Source organism: Leopardus geoffroyi, chromosome B3 (genome assembly GCF_018350155.1).
Source record: "Leopardus geoffroyi isolate Oge1 chromosome B3, O.geoffroyi_Oge1_pat1.0, whole genome shotgun sequence".
In the NCBI taxonomy this organism is placed as follows: domain Eukaryota; kingdom Metazoa; phylum Chordata; class Mammalia; order Carnivora; family Felidae; genus Leopardus; species Leopardus geoffroyi.
In genome coordinates, this window is record NC_059337.1 from 14,326,678 (window position 1) to 14,334,067 (window position 7,390).

At 39.1% G+C, this 7,390-nt stretch overlaps 1 long non-coding RNA gene across 1 annotated transcript; it reads right to left on the reverse strand.

The window, feature by feature from the left end:
• Positions 1-658: 658 nt before the first annotated feature.
• On the reverse strand, positions 659-6,315 carry LOC123581999. The gene is made up of 3 exons (XR_006704139.1): positions 6,190-6,315; positions 2,712-2,795; positions 659-888 (listed from the first exon to the last, which is right to left on the reverse strand). It is a non-coding gene; the product is annotated as an uncharacterized LOC123581999 (long non-coding RNA).
• Positions 6,316-7,390: the final 1,075 nt, after the last annotated feature.

Below are 7,390 nucleotides of genomic sequence, written 5' to 3' on the forward strand. Positions count from 1 at the left end.
ATTGTGTGCTGTCAGCGATAAATGTCTACCCATGCCCAAAGTTTCCACTGTTTAAATCAATATAACTTTTTCAGAACAGATTAACACTGAATGGTTTCTTTTCCCAACTCTCTATAGAAAGCAGGGATTTTGAAAAAAAGCTTGGTGCATTTTTCAGGAATGTGGAGAAATGAGGACAAATGTTTATATAATTCCCATCTCTTTGAACACGATCTGCCTCACATTCTGCGGTGCTATAAGTAGAAAGCAGGTACCGAGTAATGAAAATATATGTAGCCAGAGCAACGAATAGAGAGCTATTTTCTAATCTAGGCCAGGGCATGTCCAGGATGAGACACTGAGGATAAAATTGTCTCACTACAATTTTGCTTAGGATAGTATGAAATCAGAGCCAGCCATCCTACTCCGCCTATGCACATATCCTTCACAGGTAATTCACACTTTAAATGTACCAATGAATCCGGACCCTGAAAGAGACACATCTCCAATTTGTTTAGGTCTGCTCGAATGCCTTCTTACCACCATTATCAGTACATCAAAGAAGTAGGTATTGTGTGTGAATGATAATTAAAGGTTTCAAAACTCAGTGGTGCTGACCAAGAATGGGAGATTGTTGTCATGAGAAAGATGGTGGTGAAAAAGATTGAGCTACAACAACTAAAAAGGAAGTCCACCAGATATAGGGATTTTATTGATGTCAAGGTTCCCAAATCCCGAGAGACACAAAAGGCAAAAGATTAATGAGTTAGGAATCACCTACTTCTATCATAACATTTATATTTTAGTCTAGCTGCCTGTTTATTTATCTGTTTTTTCAGTAGTCGATTGTTTCTTGAGTGCACGGTCTGTATCATTTTCAGCTGTGTAACCCTCTACTGAGCCAAGTGTCTGGCACAGAAAAGAAATGCAATAAATGTAAGTTGAGAACACAAATTTATGAATGAGAACCAAAGGGGGAGAAATAAAAATATGCCATCCAGAAGTAGAAACCGTCAAGTTATCTTTATGCAAAGACCGGGAACTTGCAAGTTTCAGGGCTTAGGAGTCGAAGCCATTCCCACTTCTGGGGAAAAATGAACGTGAGAGCATTGTCCATATCCACGTCTTGATCAAAGTATCCTTGAAACTTATAAGAAGCAGTACTTTTTTAATCATGAAACCAAGTAAGAATCCTTATTTCTACGGCAAAAACAAGTTAGATTAATTTTCTTGAGAAAACAGAAAGAAGAAAAAACAACTGAGTTACTAGTCCAACACTGTCCAGTTTTTAAGATCGCCAAAGTAGATTTAAATTTTCACATTCCTGAGATGATGAAATAAATTCCTGCATTAATACAGAGGCAGAAATATGGAATTGGCTCTTACATCCATTCAAATTTTAAGCCCTAATATTCTCCAACTGCAATGTAAATGTTTCATTTTAGAGACAGTTGTACAGTATATCATAAATTACAGAAAACTAACAATTACAGAAAGAGATAGTCTGGAGACTCCAGATTAAATTTGATACTTATATGGAATCATATTCTCTTACCTTAGAAACATAGGTAAAGACGTGACAATTTTATGTGGACGTTAGACACAAAGTATTTGGTGGAAACACAATTTCAGAAAATTAAGTCTCCAGTAAAACCTTGGTTTGAGAGCATTATTCACTACGGAAACAAGCTTGTAATCCAAAGTACTTGTACATCAAAGTGAATTCATTTCCCAGTAAGGAATCATGAAAACTCATGATTCATTCCACAACGCAAAATATTTATGTAAAAATGATTACCATACTGTAATGTAATACAAAATAAGAAATACAATACAAAACATAAAGAAAAATAGATTAACCTGCACTGACCTTTGAAAACCTTCGTGGCCGGAGTGAGGGTGACGAGAGAGAGAGGAGGGTCACTAATGGACTCACTGCTATCTACTGGCTCAATGGAATCTTTCTCTTTTTGTTGCAACTGTAACCAGGAACCTATCCAATGACACTTGCTTTTGCCTCCTTTTGAGCACTTCTTGGAAATGTGACATTACATTGATGACCACCCACAATCCCACAATGAGAGAGAGAGAGAGAAACCTCTCTCAGTTGTGCTCATGTGACATTCGGCGTCATACTACTCCCATTGTAAGACATCGCTCATTTATCAAATTAAAATTTATTAGAAATGTTTGCTCGTCTTGGGGAACACTCACAGAACAAGTTAGTCGCAATCCTAGGTTTTACTGTATACACCCGTGAGCTCGTTAACATCTCCTAAATCATTACCTAGGAATTACACTCAACTTTGAAATTTCTAAAAGTATATTTTAATTTATTTTTGGGGCGCCTGGGTGGCTCCGTCGGTTAAGCGGCTGACTTCGGCTCAGGTCATGATCTCACGGCTCGTGAGTTCGAGCCCCGCGTCGGGCTCTGTGCTGACGGCTCAGAGCCTGGAGCCTGTTTCAGATTCTGTGTCTCCCTCTCTCTGACCCTCCCCCATTCATGCTCTGTCTCTCTCTGTCTCAAAAATAAATAAACGTTAAAAAAATTTTTTTTTAATTTATTTTTGTGTTATATTCTTTTTCATTTCGTCTTTAAACATACTGGTGATTCTTCTCTGAGTCCAGCTCTGTCCCACAAATTTTGAATACGAAAATTAGTGACGATATCATGTCCTGCATACATATTGCCGCTTTCTCCTTCCATGTACAACTGGGAGGTCATTACCTACCCTCAGAATCCTTCTCATCTCAGGATTTCAAGCAGCCGCTGTCACTGGAAGAAGTGCATTCAAGATGCATCCAATTTGCCATTCCTGAGAAGTGACATCAAAGAACTTATGTGTAGCTGGAGACAGTATGCATTCCATGAATGTTGGCGTGTTTTAAGGCAATATTTTGATTAGTAAAATGTGTGCTGTATGAGTTCAGTGGAGGGAGAAATCACTGCAGGTGGGAGCAAGAACATAGGTAAATTCAGGTAACTTGTCTGCCACTGGGTCTGTAAATATAGCTTAGAATTTAAAGGGGGAGAACATCCCAACCGAACAAAGCAGTAAGAACAAAAATGTAGGTAGACGATGAATGTGCTCTGCATTTATAATGATGCAAAGTAGTATTTTTCTTTTAAAAAAGTGAGCTAACGTAATTTCTTAAATCACAAAGAAAATGCCCGATTCTAGCGTATTCTACCTTGATTGTTAAATACGCCTTCCGTGAATTTTAAACTTCAGACATTTTCCCCTTCAGCTTGTGGGTTTCCAGCTAGTTCTACATTTTCCAGTCTATCACCTCTTATCCCCTTGAGCGTTTTATTTGTCATGCTCTGTACAAGTTGCAGGCTCATGAACACTTCCTTGAAAGGAGCAAAGGACTGCGGTGACAACAACTTCTCATGTACAGACTTGCATGAGCTTATGACGAAATGCTGGTGTAAACAATCATGTCCCAGGAAATCCTCTTGGCCTGGCTACTCTCTGGCTTTGCCTTTCACATATCATCCATTGTTAATCTTGTTTAGCAGAAATTTACAGGGTGCCAACCACCCACAAGATTTTGTCCGAAACATTGAGGTTAAAAGATTAGTAAGATTAATAGGCAATGACTTTTGTCCTGAGAGACCAAATGTTTCCGGAAAACAACAGATGCATATAAAAGATTATTTCTAAGAACGAACAAAGTTCAATGATAGGTATAGTCACAGAATGTCTTAAGGGCAATACGTGATCTATAACCTAGCTTGGTGAAGGGATAGATCAAGGAAGACTTCAGTGAATTGATGTTAGCCAGGCAAACAAAGCGGCTTCTGATACATCTTCTTAGCAAAGATGGGAGTGATTGCTTATCCAACTGGACACTGGTTTATGTCATTTGCTATCATTGCGGTTCTGACTATCACACCCAACTGATTAAACTTTGGCTTCTCACAAGAGTCTATGCCCATTTCAACACCGCATTGTCATACCCTAAGTTTATAGTTTCGTGTGTGTGCGTGATTTTTTTTTTTTTTATGATAAAAGTGGAATTCTAATTCATAGTATCTGGCTCCAGAATCCATCCCCTTAAACGCTATCCCACACCACCTTCAACCAATTCCTTTAGCACTTCCTCTGGGTTTCTTTCTTCTCTCTCTCTCTCTTTTTTTTAATATAATTGATTGTCAAACTGGCTAACATACAGTGTATACAGTGGGCCCTTGGTTTGGGGGGTAGATTCCCATGATTCATCGCTTCCATACAACACCCAGTGCTCGTCCCAACAAGTGCCCTCCTCAGTGCCCATCACCCATTTTCCCCTCTCCCCCGGCAGCCCCATCAACCCTCAGTTTGTTCTCTGTAGTTAAGAGTCTCTTATGATTTGCCTCCCTCCCTCTCTGTTTATAACTATTTTTTCCCCCTTCCCTTCCCCCATGGTCTTCTGTGAAGTTTCTCAAGTTCCACATATGAGTGAAAACATACGATATCTGCCTTTCTCTGACTGACTTCTAGTTTCGTGTTTCTGATTTAGCATGGAGAACATTACAATGACTTCGGCTGTGACGGCTCAGGGATGATCTGGGCTGAGAAAAGAAGGTGATTTACCCCGGATCGATGCTTCTCCGAGAGTTGCCCCTGGGTTGGCAACACCAGAAACACCTGAGGACTTGTGAGAAAGGCAAACTCTCAAACCCCACCTCAGACATACTGAATCAGGAGCTCTGGGGTGGGGCCTAGCAGTCTGCTTCAGCAAGACTCCAGATGTGTCTGGTAGATTTAAAGTTCGAGAACAACTCTGCTGGATAGGAAACGGGTCACATCCCACCAGTGAGCACTGGTTTTTCAAAAGTCATCCGGAAAATCCTCACCAGAAAGGGAGAGAAATGGATGATGGCCATCTGACAAGATACGTCAAAAGTATCTAGGAGGGCAACAAAGTAAGACATGATGACACCAAACTGGGTACTCTTTGTGTTCAAGTTCGGCAGTCAGCAGTTCGATTTCCTCCGTGAATGAAGTATTTAGGAAAACAAAGAAGAGAGTAGATGTGTCGAGACTTTTTTTCTATTTGTGTGATCACTTCACTTAGTGCAACAGTTGAGGCAGTTTAAAGCAGAACTTTAAAAATCACATGGCTCTGCTTTAAATCAAAGTCTTCAACTCAGATCTTTCTACTGTATGACATTTCTACTTGGCGTTAAAATTTCCCTGTGCCAAGGAAATATGAAAATCCATATCTGGCCATGGTAGCATTTTAATATTCATTTTAATGACATAATATAAAAATTCCACTTTGCTAAGAACATCCAGAGCATAAATACCCTATAATAAGACATTTTAACTTTAATAGCAAGAATTTTTGCTCTTGTATCACTCTAGCATGATGGATAAGAGCATCCAAATTAGGTTTTTAGCACAACCTTTGGACTACATTAGCAAAAATAAATATTAACAGAAGAAATGTATGATGGAAAATCTTTAGCACTATACAAAAAATTAATTCCAAAGGGTATATTGATCTTTAAGCCACCTAAAATAAAATGTATGAAGCAATTCTAAATATTTCTGTAGCAAAAGGGCTCAATATTTCACACATTTTTTAGACAACCTAAGTAGAAAGGACTCATTAAGTATGGAGACAAATCTTGAAAGCTTGGGTCAGAGGTAGCGGTGTACCTAGAGAGGATTCCGTGATTTGAGAACACCTTCCTGGCAGTGGTTTTGAAGTCAACCTCTCAAGATAGGTAAAGAAGATGACTGTTGTATTTTGATTACCTGCCGAAAAGAGAGTAAATATTCACACAGATTGCTCCCATCACTTCATGCTCATTTGGATAAAACAGCGGAGCGCTAGGGAACCCCAAATGCTGAGCAAAAATATTTAATTTTGACAGAGAAACCAGGAAAAGGCGATCCGTGTTGTAAGAAGAGTGTGAGAAAATAGTCATTAATTTTCTCATCTTATTATGGCTTCTTCCCATGAGTGTCAGTGCAGGAGCTACAATTCTGAGAGGAGCCCTGGCTTTCAAACTAGACAACTGAGCACCCAAGACCCTTGGCATTGGAGAGCGTGGGGGAAATATTGAGAAGGAGAGAGGAAATACCCAAAGCACGCGTCTCAACTGGCAGAAATTCCCAGCTTACGCTCCAGGTTGCACAAGCCCAGAACACATCCAGGAAGCGGATCAACCGTTTGAGAGCTGAACTACGATACAAGCTGCTGTCTACGTCTTACCTGAAACCTTGGTTCTACACTCAAGGGGAAAGACACCTCGGAACAACTCTCCACAGAAGGCAAAGCGGAAGTTGTCATCTGGACCTGACTGGGCTAATCGAGTGGGAAAGAAAAACTCGAAATTCTCCAGAGAATGTTAATGGCTTCAAAAGTCTTGCAACATAATACTCAGAACTCTTAGGACAAGGTCAAAGTTCTTAAGCCTACAGAGACTCAGGAAAATTTAAACAACCCTCAAAAGAAAAGGTAATCGTCGGATGCCGATCCGCAAATGACATAGGTGTTGGAATTATAGCACAAAGATTCTAAAACAGCAACATAACTATTCTTCATAAGATACAAGCAAACATTCTACAGTAAGTGGAAAGGTAGAAATTCTCCGCAGAGAGGTAAAACCTACCAAAAAAAATGACAAAATGGAAATGTTAGAATTGTAAAATACAGTATCTGATTTTTTTTTTAATTTTTTAAAAAGTGTATTTATTTATCTAGGGAGGAGGGGGCAGAGAGAGAGAATCCCAAGCAGGCCCCATACTATCAGTGCAGAGGCCAGTGTGGGGTTGAACTCATGAATTGTCCTGGGCCAAAACCAAGAGTCAGACACTTAACCGACTGAGCTAGCCAGGCACCACTGAAATTTTTTTTAAATCAAGATATGTTTTTCATAGAAGAATGGAGATGGCAGAATCAGTGAACTTGAAGGTGAATCAATAGAAATGATTTGATCTGAAGACCTGAAAACAAAACACACACACACACACACACACACACACACACATATATATATATATATTTTTTTTTTTTTAATTGAAGCTTGGGGTCCTGTTGGGTATTATCCAGAAGTATAACATTTATAACATTGGAGCCCTAGAGGAGAGGAGAAAGTGATTGACAAAGATAAAATATTTAACCAAATAATGGCTGAAAATCTCCCCAAATTTGATAGACGGCATGAATTAAAACTTCAAGAAAATTAGAGAACGTTGAATAGAAAAAAGTCAAAGAAAATTATGCCCATACACATAAGGAAACTTCTGAAAACCAACGATAAGAAAAAACATTGTGAAAACAGAGAGAAAAAAAATGATACATTACATATTGAGAAGCAATTGTTGTAGACTTCTCATCAGAAATCTTGAAGGCCGGAAGACAATGAAATACCTTTAATTTGCCCTCCCAGACCCAGCATAGGAAAAAAATG